At 34.7% G+C, this 16,643-nt stretch overlaps 1 long non-coding RNA gene across 1 annotated transcript in view; it reads right to left on the bottom strand.

Moving 5' to 3' along the window:
• The window catches only part of LOC109144712, a 109,644-nt gene that overhangs the window by 34,172 nt on the left and 58,829 nt on the right, over positions 1-16,643 (bottom strand). The window contains exon 4 of the long non-coding RNA XR_005603912.1: positions 2,228-2,322. This is a non-coding gene — a long non-coding RNA (uncharacterized LOC109144712). The remainder of the gene's footprint in view (positions 1-2,227; positions 2,323-16,643) is intronic.

The following is a 16,643-nucleotide window of genomic DNA, read 5'->3' as shown; positions in this document are numbered from 1 at the left end:
GAAATTCTAGCTGAACAGGACAGGCTGCAGAGTCTCCATCCTCGAGTATATTCAAAATCGACAGGACACAGCCCTAAAGAAACAGCTTTGCCTGACCCTGTTTGAACTAGAGATCTCCCTTATGACATCAGCTACTCTTACTTTGGGATTGCTTTTCAGGACCAAAATCCATGAAGTAGCTAAGGGTACTAATAGGCTTGCCCTCTTCTCTGTGGAATATGATGAGATGATTTCCTGTATGACAGCAAAAGCTACTACTTAACAGTCTGCATTCCCTTCTGGATCTGAAGTGCAGAGCACTCCAATGAATGTTAGGAATGATCTGAGGAGTGCAAGCCCCTTTCCCCAAGCCTGACTCATTCTCTTTGCCTCAAGCCAGATCCCCTCTGTCACGCTGCTGCTTCTTCCAATTTCAATAAACAAACACCCAAATCTTTGCCCAACGTATTTCAATCCTTCTGATTTTCCAGTTCATCAGATCTGTCCTTTCCGTATCTCTTCTCAGCTCCAACCTTTTAACATCACATTTTTAGACATGCTCTTCACACTTGAGTTGTCTTCACTCATATACAGCTATTAGTCTCAGCTTATTTTCAAGCAGGCCTATCTTTTCTTTCCCTTTTATGTGAATTAAACATCTTTTTCCCATACAGTTCCTATGCCGAGCAGAAAATAAGCACCTGAACTGAAAACAGTGAGCCTTCCTTTCTTACATCAGGCACAGTCCTTAGGACTCCAGAGCTGCAACACCAAGTGAGTTTGATCCAGCCACAGCCTATGGCACCACCCATTACAAGCAAACCTCTGGAAAATATAACTGATAATATTAAGCCACCTGTGAACTGTGCGAGAAATGTAACATCCTTTTCAAAGGTTTAGGAACTGAATCATTTGAGTAGGCTTTCATAAGCACTTGAAGTAGTTTTCTTAATTCAGACAGGAACTTTGGTTCCTCAGTTGAACTCTGGTTCTGCAAATGCTCAAACTGTGTTTTCACCATGTCACTGAACTATTCTAAGCTGCTAGGGCCACCAAACAAGGCGGTCCAACCTTTGCCCTTCTGCTTCTTCCTGCTCCCTGCTATTTCCTGCCCTTGTGCCAGTGATCGGAGTTTGCATGGTGAACCAGAAGGAAGCACAGTCTGTGTCACTCTTCGCACAAAGGCCAACACGAGCACAATGAAGTAGTCGGGAACAAACGGTTTGGCCACTGGACTTTGACAAAGACATGCAAACAGGCTTACTTGTATGTTCTCAAGTCTCTGATCAGCTTTTTAGATTCACATCTACTCATAGAAGTCCCTGGCAAAAATTCTGGGTACATTAAAATACTAGCTCTACAAGAGCAACTGGATGGATGGCCTGCTGCAGGCACCAGTCTGCAGCATGCTGAAAAAAAATCAGTGACCTTTAAGGGAAGTGGCATAGTGGAAGAATAACACCTTTTTCTTTTATAATTCCCAGATTTTGATTTTTCCATGCATTTCTAAGTCTTCAAATGGCTGAAATGTATGTGCAGGTCTTTAATATTAGGCAGTCACAAACACACAAATACAACACAGTGCTACTTGAAGAAACTCAATTAGAAAGCTATCCAACTTTGAGCCAAATAGGATATTTTTTCTAAGTAGTCAGCCTCATCTTGGTCATGTATCTTAAGAGACCTGTAGTAGGTAAATGTGCACACAGAAGTCTTCTTTAAGAAAAGCTGTAGGCTGTCTAATTCTGCACAGCTTTGCTACTGAGAACTGCTCAGGACTCAACTAAATCAGAAATTTTAGCCATTAGTTACTTTACCAGTTCAAATCCATAGTAGTAGTTGACAAAGAGAGTGTGATTTTTACCAGTCTGAAATATGATCAAATAATGCAAACTTATGAATTATAACAACTTGGATTAATATTAATCTATATCATGTTTGTACCTATGCAACTGCACCAGTAGCAGGCCTGTGAATGCTAAAATCAAAACAAATCTCCAGTGCAGATAAGCTTTTTTCCTCCTTTTAAAACATCTATATGATATATTAACTTGACTCTGTGAAAGCTTATTTGAATAAGGTATGTGTCTTTTAAATGGTAAAATACAACAGGGCTAATAAAATTAGATTAGCAAGTGATACTGAGTCATGATAGTGAAGAAAATAAAATCTTAAAAGGAAACACACTTTCATATCTGTATCTAAAATTAGTGACATTTACATAACCATTAGTCTACATTTGACTCACCACACAGTTCTTGCATGCAGCTTTTAAAAGGAAAGGAGCCCAAGTAATTTCCATTCTCACTGCAGCAATTTAAATCATCTCAATGAAAGATTCTCCTGCAAGAGAAAGATCTTAGTGGAAGATGAGAAAAATATTAGTAAATTCATAGTCAGATACACAGTTTAAACTTCTAACCATAAAACTGTTACCTGTCTGTAGCCCAGTGGTTTAAGAAATGAAGTGTTTAATAAGTTTTGTTACGAAAATTGGAAGGCACTTTTTCTTTATGAGTTCTCTTTGCTAAAAGCATGACCAAAACTTCCCAGTTCCACTAACTTAAAAAAGGTAGTAAAAATGAACACAGTTTTAAGAGCTTTAATAAAGACATACTGACAATTAAAGTAACATAATTTTTATAGTTTTTAAATATATAAACAAACACACTTACCAAAGCATTGTTAGACAGGTGTAGCTTGAGATGGCTCCTTTAAAAAGTTCAGTTTTCACATAAGCCAAAGCAAAATTTCTATATACATGTCTATTCTATATTTACTATGAAGTTCTAAATATAGTTTCTGAATAAATGAAAATACAATGAAGTTCTAAATATAGTTTCTGAATAAATGAAAATACAAAAAAAAGCTAAGAAAGTCTTCATATACAAACAATATACAAATTTATAGCAACAAAAAGGCATAGGAAATACATGCAATGTCCTGTTCCACGACTCACGTGCAGAAGTTGCTAGCCTTACTTCAGCAGCACAGTTAATACTGGAGATATTTACAGTCTTAACACCAATATTTACGTGCTGCTAAAGCATGACAGACATCAGCATCACAAGATTGGCTAATTCATAAGTGGTATGTCTCTTCAGGGTGATGAAATCCTTGTATTTTTGAGGCAGCACAATATGGCCTGCACCTTTTCAAAACCCACAAACCATTATGTGCTGCTACGTTATGCCAAGGTGTCTACCGTGCTTCAAGGAAACAGAAACATACACTGAGACCTGAATGCAGAATTTTCTTATTGAACTTTAGCTTTCATGTAGTAACATCAGTTGTATTAATGAACCACAGAAAGTTTATAAAACATCTGTCTATTGCCAGGCCGACTGTTTATTTACAGTGAAGCTCTAGACTTTATTGTCACCTGTGCATAATACCTTAATGGGACATGAACCACAAACTGGACAATTGTGTGTCTGATTAGAGGAGCTAAAGATTATGCAGATGTTTACTTCAAAAGGAAACAAAATTCTAACCTAACTTTTGGTCATCTGGAAACTTGGATGTGAAAAAAAAAACCCCAACAATTTTCACATGTAAGAGAATAAGAGCTAATTTCAAAATAAGCTTCTGTCCACTACTTTATCAGTCCTCAAGCCATTTATTAGCTCTGCAGCTTACCCCACTGCAATTTTTGGGCAGACAGATTCAAAAGAGTCTTAATTAATTTCAGGGAAAAAAAAATATTTAAAAAAAACCACAACAGATTGTTAGCAAGAATAGTAACTTACCTGTTATTATGAGCAGGAGTTCATCTGCCCCCAGCCTAGAATGACCATGCTATTTTACTTGAAGTAGGCAAGAGATCTGGAGTTCACATCCCTGCTAGGTATCATTTTCTTAGACTAAAGAATGCCAGAGATTTAACTGTGTGCAGTCCTTTTACTGGTTCCCTAGATAACATGAATTACGGTTTCTTTAAGGTTTTTATACTAAACTATTAAAACAAAGCTACTTATACAGCACGGACCCAAGCACTCCACTCCATTGCAATAAGCCTTCTAGTCAGGTCATGATAGACAACTGGAAATTAACAGGGCTATCTGGAAGCACAAAAAGAGATTTGGCAGGCCATGTGAGGGGAAGATTGGGAAGTGTTTCTTTTCTCCCTTCCTATTTTTGTTCCTACAGTAATACAGCAGGACAATATCTACTAGAAGAGTCCATTGCCACAAGTGTGCCAATTAAAGTGAGATTGCCAGGTAACTGCAGCAACACTTTTTATATAATTTATCCAGGTAGGAATGCTAACTTCAGGAACTGCATTAAAGAGCCATTTCCAGTCTATTTTATACATGCACAGCTATATTTACACTTATACCCCCACCCCACCTCTTACTACCTATGTTGGTTTTTTTTAAATCAGACAGCTAAAATAGGCAATCTAGATTAAATAGGCACAACTTACCCAACTTACCATGGTGAATTAAAGCAGGAGTGCAATGTCAAAATAAAACTAAACTGTAAAGGTATGCTCTGACAGTTGGTCTCCCCTCTGAAGAAGCCAAGAGAGGAAAAAGTAAAGACGAAATCTCCACCATACATATATATATATAAAATGTGGAAGGCAAAGATAAAGACAGATGTGAGCAAAAAGGCTACCCGGCACTAAGAGATTTACTTCAACTTTTCTGGAAAAAGAATATGAAAACTGTTCTCTATCAAGAGAAAATACTAATTTGTACTTGTAAACTTACCTTAAAAGATTGACAGAAAATTATTAAAATAAGACAGCTGCAACATTTAATATCTTTGAAAGTGCATTTCTCATTTTTACAGTCAGGCCAAATTCTTCATTTGAAACTTCATGTGTTTAACTGATATTATTCTTTCAATTGCCTGGTTCCTTTCAGGTTCTAGCTTAAGTATGGAAGGGTTTTTTCCTGTTGCATAACTAAATCCCTCTAAAATTAAACTATACACACCATGAAATGAAAACTTAGAAGAACTATTTTCTACAGTAAATACATTAGTAAGAAAACTTGCAGGTAATTCCACCCGCCCATACAAAACATGAACACAAAACCTTACATGAATTACAGGATTCTGGGCTGTTTGTTTGTTTGAGTTCTTCCTCTTTTTTTTTTTTTTTTTTAATGATTTTGGAGGGTGTTTTGTTGGGTTTTTTTTTTAAACTTTACTACGAAATGCTCCAAAAGAAACAAACCACCCCAAAATTCAACACGATGTTTTCTACATTGCTATTAAAATAGATTTCATCTGCAAGGAGAATAAGCAAATTATCACATAAAATTGAAGGCAGTGTATGTGAGCAAAGGGGTTGTGGAACAGGAAAAGGATGAAAGGAGGAAGTTCAAGATAAGAACTGTACTGATAGCTAAGCCAGGAATCTACTGAAATCCAGGAGTGTCTGCACAAAGCTGTGTACCATTATGTTTTGGTAATAAAGTCAATACAGTTGTTACCAAGAGTGCTCCTCCTACCTCCATCCTTGTGTCTTAAGCCTGTGGATGAGAGACAGACAAAGGAGACATCAATAAAAGCTGGGAATCATGTCTGCAGGCAGCTCTATTACATTTCCCAAGTCCCTAAAAGCAAGGGCTCTGCTGAGGAAGAAGGATTCTGAAGATGCAAAACTGAAATTCCACAGAAGCAGGCTCACATACACAAGTCAGGAATGCTCTTTGAAAAAAACTACTGGAACTGTAAAAAAAAAAGAGAGAAAGAAAAAGAGAGCATGTGTGCATGTGTGTATATGTATTTGTGCTTGTTTTAGCAATTGGAGTGTTCCCAAGCAATGAAGGAGCCCTTCCTTGATTTCAGTATTTCTTAGTTGATTTATCAAAGACCAAGACCAATATAAAATAACATTTTTGGTTTTTATTGTTTATGGTTAAGGGTTTATGGCAACACCAAGCCAAACTCCATCTTTTCTGACCCCATGAAAACCAGGTACAAGTCAATTTCTGGCTACTATGCATACTAATAAGCTCCTTAAATGCTACTATAACTCCTAATAAGCTCCTTAAACCTCTGTGTAACATATTATATCCAGAAGGTACCACTAGGCCTGCAATCTGACTGACAGGTCAGTGACTTGGAGTAAAACATAGCAAGGCCTTTGTATTAAGTACTGTATGTTGTCTCTAATACCCAAGAACACAATGTAAAATTAAACATTTACCTCGTGCCTTTTGCTCATACAATAAAAGCACTCTCTTGATACTTCTTGGCCAAAACCTCTTCCTCATCAATAATGTTATACACCATTGCACACAACCATATTCCATTGCTTTTGTTACTTAGTCATTAATGCAAAACACAGATGCAATATGAAAGCAAAGCTATTGCTTCATTGTTCATTGTGACCCTTTCCCAACCTTAAATCACATTAAAATTAGAAAACTGAACGTGAACCTGAAAGACTTAAGTGTTCCACAGTCTAAAGCATTACATTTGTACATTACTACTCTCCTCCATAGCCCTGACACCAGCAATTACATGTCCATATCTCAGTTTTCCCAGGCTAGCTTAGTTTAACTGGAAATGAGACAGGGTTTGCACTGAGGTAGCACAGCATGAAGTGGGGCATCTTTGACAAGTGTCCCCTGCTCTGTCTAAGTTACTCCTATGTTAGGACATTTTGCAGCGTAGCTTTTTGGACAACTGCTGGTGAATTTGCCAAGCTCTCCTCTCACAGCTCAGTGCCACTAACACACCACTAAATTTGAATAAACACATTGACACAGTTCAACACTTGCTGGAAACACTTTTGGGGTTTTATTGAATTAATCTGGGAAAAAGACAGAATTAATCTTACTGTTCACTACCAAGAAATCTGAACACTCCCATTCTCTAAGATTCTAAGATCTAGAAGTGTATGTAGCTGTATCTTTCTCATACACTGTTTACACCCCTCCCTCCTAAGTTAAAACAATAGTTTCATTTTATTTTTGTCACATGCTTACTCAACACTGCAGTATTCATACTGCAAACATACTAGATTTTATAACTCTTGTTCATTCTTAAATCTTAGATTTAGAAGTGTATTTTTTTATTCCTGCCTTCTTGTTTCTTTGTTAAGGAACCATCTTTCCATCTAATTCGTGGTGTCAGCAGCCTTGAAAGTGATATGCATGTATTTTTTAAAAGAAGAAAAGATTCCACTGAAATATTTCAGAACATTAACTTTAAAGGTATCAGTGTACTTTCAGCTACTATTCCATTATTATTTGGTTCAGGCATAACCTATGACACTCAGTTAATTCACTCAATTTGAGGTTACTTTCTGGTCAGAGGAAGAAGAATTAAGAGAATAAACAATAAATGCTTTGATTGCTCTTCTCCCAAAGTAACAGATTTTGAATTCACTTTCAAGACTGCAGTTTTAAAAAGAAAAAATAAAATTAAATAAAAGAAAAAAACCCCCCATCTCTAACCCAGCAATTTCGTGCTAGGGTTGCATGTGTGGTTTTTTGTTGTTTTTTTTTTGTTTGTTTGTTTGGTTTTTTTTTTTAATTAAATGACTCTAACACAGCAATAAATTCGCCTCACTTCTCCTCAAAGAGGTGCAGTAATTCAGGACCAAGCTTATACACACTCTCCATGTATAATAGGTCCTCCCATACCTTCTAGCAAGCAGATGAATATTTCCAAGACTATTATAAAGTTGTGTAAAAAAAAAAAAATCACAAATAATGCTTTAAATAATTCTCTGAACAAATACTGAAGATTTGAACAGAGATATCTAGCACCAATTTAGAGTTTTGATAGCATGAACTTTAACAAAAAAAAAAAATTGTGTGTTAACTATTTCCTGATTATGTCAAGAATACTCCCCATATAACCATGGCAAAAGACTGAGAGAACTTCATTTTTTGCAATGTAAAGTATTAATAACTAAAGTGAAGCAGATGACTGCTGATTACTGAAATTTACTGCTACTAAATTTGGAGAATCTATATCATGTGTCCAGCCATCTCTCTAAGGATCACGAACAAACAGATTTAGACTAGCTGGAGAACTACTGCATAAGATAAACATGAAATAACAAAGCCAGCTAAAAATAAAAACCAGGAAGTAAAACCATTGAGAAATTTGTAAGTATAAAAATACCTGGAAATTTAGAAGTGCAGTTCAGGACTCTCAGCATCAAACTCTGTTTTACACCCTTTTTACCTAATCTAAGGCTCCAACTATTGCTTATATTAGCTTGACTCATATATTAATTTGTATGAGGCACACCCCCCCGCCAATTGCACTCAGAAAGACAAACCGAAGTGAAGACAGTTACTTGGTTCTGCAATATTGATGCTTCTATTGGAGCGATGAATAGCAAACAGAATGCAGTGGATTTCCGTGAAAGGCAAGAAACTAAAGGTAGTCAGTTCTGACTTGAGCAAGTACAGTATGTCAATTTTTATAAGCTTGCTAGCTAAAAAAAGCATAACAACGGGAAGTTGACATAGCACACAAAAAATTTATCAATGTATACGTTGGTATATTATCAGTGTATTTTAGAATCAACTGTAGCTTAAAAATAAAACTGAATAAGACTAACCCCTCCCACCTCTTTTCCCAGCTTCTAAAAAGTGTTTTGTCAGAAGTTGATGCATTAACTAGATTGCTATATGAAACACTTTACAGGGAACTTGTAAAGTGTAACAAGCTCCAAGCTCTAGCAGAGTATGTAAAAGTTGCATTTCAGAAAAGCCTTTCCAGATCCCACTTGACTGCACTGGTATAGCTTGCACGCAACTTTTAAAAATCTGTCTTCTCTGCACCTTTGGCGAGCGCACAGGAAGAAAAACTGTGTGAACGCTTTCAATCTGTACCAGCATTCTTTCTGCTTGAAAGGACACATACAAAATTAAGAAAAACGAATTAGCTATTTTTTAAGTTCTACAAAGTAAGTTTTACATTTCATTTTAGTAGTAATTAAAATGTTCCTTTCCCCCCAGTTTTATCACAAAAAATATTAAAACTACATATAGTGGTTCTATCAAAAAGGAAGCCAGATCTGTCTAATAATATAATCTTCAGTTTCTGCATGAGTATTAAAAAAAAAATTTTCTAACACCTTTCCAGATTAAAAAAATAATTAAAAAAAGATAAATATTTTCAAGTTCTCCAAAAAATGTAGACTTAGATTTTTACACTATTAGATTCAGAAAAGATTATCCTATTATTATAGCTAAAGTTTACAAAACCTGAAGTATATCGAATCATTACTGATAAAAGAAAATGTGACAATCCCTCTCCAAACAACAATAACTGTCCAATATAAATCAGCTATATAATGTAAAGTTACTTAGATAGGGAAACAGGTTCTCCTCTTAAACATATTAAATTCTCAAAAAACCCTTAAAAACCTGTCAACTATTGGTTTTCAATTACATTCATTAATTTCTGGTTTTCTTAAAAAAAAAAAATTAGTTTTATTAAGTTCTCAGAAGACTTGCTCATGTAACAGACACAGACCTCGTGTAAAATTTTGTGCTACCCTAAGTTGGCACAGTCTTTTATGAAAGAAGGCCATGCAAGTATTGCTGTTTAAATCTTCTAACTCTAGAATGTACAGGAAAGCATTTCTTGTCCTCAACAGAATATTCAAGTCGCTTTTCCAGACACCCTGGTGGTCTGTGCACAGGATCAATTTCCAAAGTACTTCTGGGAAAGTGAAAAATCTATTGGTCAGTATTAGCCAGACTGCCTTCCTAGTTGCTGTCTTATCTCAAATTGGTAAATAATTACAAATCATAGGCCAGTAACAGAGCAATATATTTTTTTAAAATTCCCTTATATATAAATAACTATTTACACAATACCAAACCACAAATCTTAAATTGAGATTTTGTTACATCTCAGTATTGTATGGGACTATAATGCCTAAAGATTAAAATCAGGCCCATAGCTCAGAACGAAACCCCACTTGTAAAGGGCTAAATTTGCTGCATGTCTGCTTTCAAAGATTTAAGGTCAGAGTGACAATGCTATAAAATAAGGGTCAAAGCACAAAAAGACCAAGGCCACAGAACAAAGACCTTTTCGTGTCCTGAAAGAAGTTGCTTTTTGTAGGCCTGCCTTCTGGCTCAGGCAGTAAATTTGTCTTTTTCTTAACATCATCACTACATGACTTCTATAAAATGCCAGACAACAGCATGACTTATGAAAGGTGAGATTGACCTGTTTGAAGAAATCAACCCAACTGTTAAGGGAATCCACTATTTAATAGCAGAGGAACACCTCCTAGTAACTGCTACTTTTCCAGTCGTTAGCTGTAATTCTACAACTTCATTATTTAATTACTCATTTCAGCAGAAGTTTCAAGTGTCCATAACACCTTTGGGTGCAGATTCCTAATCACATTATCTTATTGTTTATTCAGTGGTAGCTGGAGCAGCAATCTTTCCCCCACCTCTCTGTGAAATATTAATAGAATACTACTAATCTTAATAGATACCATCTAACACACAGATCTGTGTACTCCCTGTCAAAAACATTTCTTGTTTGGTTCCCCACTTTCCATCAGTGAGACCCACTACTCACAGAACTGCGCTAATACAAAATAAAACGGTGCTTTCTAAGGCTGACACAGATTGATAAGCAGTGAATTTCATTTTCCCAGGTAGAAAACAAACTTCACTTAGAACATGCTTTTCCAAAACAGTAACAATGGTTTTGCCAAATGAGAGGAACTTTATCCACCAGAAAAAAAAAAACCAAAACCAAAAAAACAACCCCCCAAAAAAACAAACAAAAAAAAGACAAAAGATAAGGATGCTGGGTGCTTCTTATGGCTTTATATTAAGCTAGATTTTCAATATTTCACTAACAAGCTTAAAGTAAAACCAAGCTGAATTAACAAGAAGTTAATATATTAAGAAAAAAGATTTATAATCCAATACTTAAAGTACACAAGTAGTTAAAAAAAGGGGAAAAAAATCAAAATTGTACTCTCGAACTAATAAATACACACAAATCTAAAAGGTGTTAGATCTCTGAAAACTAACATCTCAATTTTTTTTTTGAAGTAAAAAGTTACTTGACTTGCTCTTTGAGCAATATCAGTATTGCAAGAAGCATCTTTCCATTGTAATCCTAACCTATATGAAAGAACCAGAATTATCTGCATTATCTTTTATAGCAGGTCTAAGGCAAGACATTTTGAAAACTCAGATCTTCCATACTTCAAGTAATTATTTTCCCCTTCAAAACAGATGGCTTCTGTCTTCAAAGTTGCTATTTTAATTTTTTTTTATCAGTCCTACTAACTTACTTAAAAGCTGGAACTGGAGATTTAGATATATGGCATTAGGTTAAAAAAATAGACAAAAAAAAACCCCTTACCTTTTGATTCTGGAGATCTACAACAGCTGAGTTTCAGTGCCAACAAAACAGAAGTTTCATGAAACAAATCACTTTGCTTTTGATCTACATTAAGCTATAATACCTGATTCCTATATTAATTATTAAATGTAACATTTAATAAAATTATCTGGGTTTTTTTATTTCTAAAAATTTAATATAATTGAAAAATACCTTAATATAGGAAAAGCCTAGTGTAACATATGAAAGGCCTACTCCAATCCTCCTACACTTTTGGAAGGAAATGATTACTCCTCATCTCTCAAGAAGCACTGGTGCAAGTATACTGATTTTTCTTGTGGTGAATAGCAGCCCACAAGTTAAAGAACTGATGCAAACTGGCAGATTTCCCCTTCTAATTCTGAGTCATATGCGTCATCTTTTTGTCAAAAGCTGGGAAGAAAAAGAGTCTCTTCCAGCCTGCCACATGAAACCACCTGCTTAAAGACAGAACAGACCAGTATTGCAATACTGGTCTGCATATTACTGGTACTTACACATTTGTTCTTGCTTTGTTCAAATCAACAAAATTCTGAAGACAGCTTTAATGTTAATGACAGAACTTATCTCTTTGATTTAGGGCCAAAAATCAAGCTGGTAAAAGGGAAAAAAAAAAAAAAAAGAAAAAAAGAGAAGAGTCATATTGGCATGAAAATGCTTATTCTTAAAATGGTAGTGTCTTACCTGCAAAGACTAAGGGTTCAGTTCCTTAAAAACTTACATGCATGCTTGGTTTAATCACCTAGAATCAGACAGATTTTGTAGAAATACATTCTCAAAACCAAGAGTTCATGCGTGTGATTAAGACCTCTGTATCACTGTGCATGACTGCCAACTAATTCCCCCAATGAAAGCAAAAATCTCCTCTAAACCCCAGAGAACCTAACAACTTCTGTAGGTTAAATTTCACATGCTTCTTTTTTTCCCCTGTTGTGCATTTTGAAAATTAAGAACCAAGAAAACTATTTTCTTCTTGGACAGATTGATCAAGGTCAGTCATTGTTGGACTATACATACTGTGTTATGACACAGTATCTCTCCTTCAAAGGCACCAGCACCAGTTAAGGTTGGGCACAACACTGCCAGCAGATTACATATTTTCAAGTTGCACTAGAGTTGCTGATCAGACCTGCAGAAAACAGGTGTAAGTGTTTACTGTAACAATGCCCTGCAGTATTTATATTCATCTGTGGCATTGCCAGAGTGATTGCAAGTAAATATTCTTTGTAAAAAAACAACTTGAAAGCAGCTAAAGCAAATTTTAGACGTTTATAGTAAGTTGTGCAAAAGAATGCAAAGAAAACACAACTTGACAAACTGATCCAGAGTGTAGAAACAAACATGCCATTTTAATCATAGATTAGCTTTTTTATATACAAGCACACAAAATATATAAGATATTATATGCACATAAAGACAGAAAGACAGGTATAAACACACACTTATATAAAATGCCCTTTGTTTTCAAATATGTACTGTGCCACAAGCATTTACACGGCTGGGTGCATACATTTCAATATAATGAGAAAATTTGCATTGCTAAAATAAGAATACTAGAGTGCTTTTCAAGAACCACGACACCATCATTTGCATTACAGGTTATTATTTACAAGGATTTAAGATGTTCTGTAAATCTATAATGAACATTGTAACAGTGAAAACTGTAATTTATTATGTAATGCACTGTTATATAAATTGTTTAAATTGTGTACAATATACACAGATGATCTCTTCTACTCGGTTAAATATTAAATACAGCACTTTATTGCTCATCTTCAACTGGGTTTTTTTTTGCATTCTATATAATATGTTTTACTTGATAAAATTCTAGACACAAAGTACCTATCTGATACCATATCCTGGTTGTGCTGTGGTTTGTTTTTTGTGTGTGTAGGGGTCTTTTTTAATATTAAATTAAATTCATACTGTCTTCTTAATTTGACTAACTTTGCAGTATCTTGTAAGAAAATATTTTACTCACCATATATTCCATTTTCCTTGGTACTTAATAAAAGACATTTAAGCTTTTCTGTAATGTTATCTTACCGCCCCCCAAACCCTAGTATCTTTCCAAGAGTTTGATGTACGATGTGTCAGCAAATAAAAACCAAGCAAAACCCACCACTGAGAAAGTTATGCCTTTTTGACAATGACAAGAGCAAGCAAGGTTAAGACACTGTGGAAGATGTTTCTTAACTTGTGATTCAGCAAAGCATAAGAACTAGCTTAACTTCTTTCTCATTCAGTGAAGCACTCCAAGATATGAAAAGTGAGTTAAATAAGCCATTTAGGAGGGTAATCACAAAGAGCAGCTTTTGCCTGGGGAAGACCCTGGGAAAGTTTCCATTGGCTCCCTCTTTTTCATCTCAGGGCCACAGGCACCCATAACTGTTCTTGGGTAAGCTGCTGCTTTGAATTGCCCTCTAGTGTTAGCCTTCATTAATTCCTACCACAATGACAAATTCTGTTCAGGTTTTTAATAATGGAAAGTGGGTCAGCAACATAAGTTATATTAAGGTAAAAAAAATTTTTTTGAACAATGTTTCAAATTTGTTTTCAGGTCAGAAGACTGTGAGGTTGACAAATTAAGTATTACACACCAAAAATGCAATAAGTCTATGTACCTAAATGGCAAAAAAAAAAAAAAATTCCAGGACAACAAATTTAAGAGAAAACTTAGGAATATTCTTGTATTTTACATTTCTGTGAATTTCTTAGGCAGTTTCAAAAAAATATCAATTTCTGAAGCAAATACTCAATATTCACAGCCAAATTCACTGTCATTATGGTGGGATCAAAACCTCAACAAAAACAGAAGAGCCGCTGGTGTCAACAGAACACAGTTTAGCAGTATCAATACCCTGGAAGGAATTATTCTTTCACTGCTAATTCAAGAGTCTCCTCATTACACCCTAAACCTAGATGCAAAACAGGCACCATTAAGATCCAGATTTTAAACCTGGTAATACTAGGAAGAGAAGGCAAGCATTTTCCTCTGATTTTATTTCAAACCTTATTTTATCTGCTCTCGAATTGTTTAGAGAGGTCATGAATTTGGGACTTAAAGAAGTATGGAAAATATGTTAGTAACACTCACATGTCAAACAGGCTGTGGATTTCCACATACATAGAATTAAAGACGAGTATATGACCCTTTGTTTAAAAAATACTCTGGTCATAAAGAACTACTATCCCTCACTCTGCCTGAGAGATGAAAAAATATTTTTAAAATTAAGTGTTAACACAGATGAAGAAAAGTACAGATTTGAGTGCTGCTTTTGTAACTCCTGTGTTTGGCATTAAAAGCATCATTTTCCCTTCTCCTGAGAACCTGGAAAAAATCTTTTGTTTTTAGGGAGCATAGGGACAGGGTAACTAGTGCATAAGCATTCTTTTTAATCAGGAGTTCTTTTTGCCTGTGCAAAATGCTGACAATAAGTGTCACAATATCAAAAGAGAACTGTGTTCTGCAATAAACTTTTCAGTATATTTTCACTTAGAGAAAGACTTTCTTATAAGAGTCATTGCAATGTTTCACAGATGGAGCATCTTCCTTGTCTAATTTTTGAGCTTGACTAAAATATGGACTAACTTGCAATAAGAGAAAGCGAAGTGTTTTCAGAATTACTGAAGTGATAACATTCATAAGACCACAGTATCTACTCATTCTACCAAGAGAAAATTTTACTCCAAAAGAATACAGAAATTAGAAAGCAAATGTTTTCATTTATCAGATCCACTGGAAGTCCTGTTAAATCTAGAAGTGACTTATATGATGTTATATGTATTTTGAAGTAGGAAATCATCAGTTAAAGTTGGGAAGATCATAATCATGTTCATAATTACAGTACTTTCTAAATGTTTAAGTTAACTTTCATATGAATACTAAAATCCATTTCCTTCTGTGGGGAGAAAGGGAAGTTTAAAAAAATTAAAAAAAAAAAAAATTAATTGGTCTTCATGTCAGCTAGGAAGTGGAAGCATGAGATCCCGAAAATCTTTGACCGAAGGCTTAAAAAAAAAAAACAAAAAAACAAACAAACCAACAAAAAACCAACAAACCAAACCAAACCATCCACAAAACAAAAAACCCCATAGGACACTCACAGGAAGTAAAAAGCAAGCTCTTAAAATTTAGTGGGTTAAAGAAAAGGTGTAAATACTTCAGAGGTATTTCCACATTACTAAGATTTTTAAGGACCTCGCAAATTAAAAACAGATATTCCTAACATCTTGCTTTGACTAAATTATCCTGATAATATATTTCAATAAAAAGAACTAATTCTCTTATAATACTGCTGTAAAAATTTAGAATAACAAAAAACCCCTTGTTTTCTGAAAGAAGAAAAAGTCCTGCCCCAAACAAACTCAGAAAAAAAAATTACCATTAATATCCATGTATTTGAAATAAATCAAAAATTAACAAAACTAGAAACAGTGATTTATTCAAACACACTACTCAATTAGCAATTGCATCTTCATACATGTTTTTAGTATGCAAACAGCAGTCTAAACCAAGGTGTATTAACAAGTCATCAATACACTATATGAACATTTAACAACTTTGATTACATTTCTCATTCCCCCACTGAAAGCCTCAATGTATGGGTCTACATAAACTCCTCCTTAGACTTCTGTTGAAATTAAAAATAACAGTAAAAAAGGGGGCAATACCTTACTTATACATATTTGCATTTGAGTGAGAAGAATAAGTATTTAAATATCCCAGTTAGCATACTTTAACTATTTTTCCTAAAGAATTTACATGTCATTTGCTTTTCTCTTCCCATTGCCTAGCAAGACCATTTTAACAACAGACAAGGAAAAATGATGTCTAAGTATGCCAGTCTTAAATCCTTCCTACATACGTGTTCCATTGAATGTCTGAAGTAATAATAAAAACTAATGTCTATTCAACTCTAATGGTATACAAAACTCCATTTTAAAATAATGTAGGGCTGGATTTAGTTTAAACTAACAAAATCCAGAAAATTCAGTTGCTTCATAGTTAAAATTAAAACAGTCATACATAAGATATCAAACAAGGGTTTCAAACTATGGTTGATTTTACACACGTTGTAGTAACTAGGCATGGGTAGCATTTATAGCTACATATCTCTTTCAGGAAAATTATTTCAGTTGCCTTTGTAAAACAAGAGAAGTCCTTAAAGAAATCATAAATTAATTGTAAAAGTAATCTGCAACAGTTCCTTTTGGATGAGCAATAAGCATGTAATAATTGTCAGCTTTCAAATTATGATTTAATCAACAAGACTTGTAGAGCCTCAAGTGTTATACCTACAGTAGGAACAATAAAC

Source organism: Corvus cornix, chromosome 1, assembly GCF_000738735.6.
Source record: "Corvus cornix cornix isolate S_Up_H32 chromosome 1, ASM73873v5, whole genome shotgun sequence".
NCBI lineage: Eukaryota > Metazoa > Chordata > Aves > Passeriformes > Corvidae > Corvus > Corvus cornix.
This window is presented reverse-complemented; position numbering and strand designations above follow the sequence as displayed.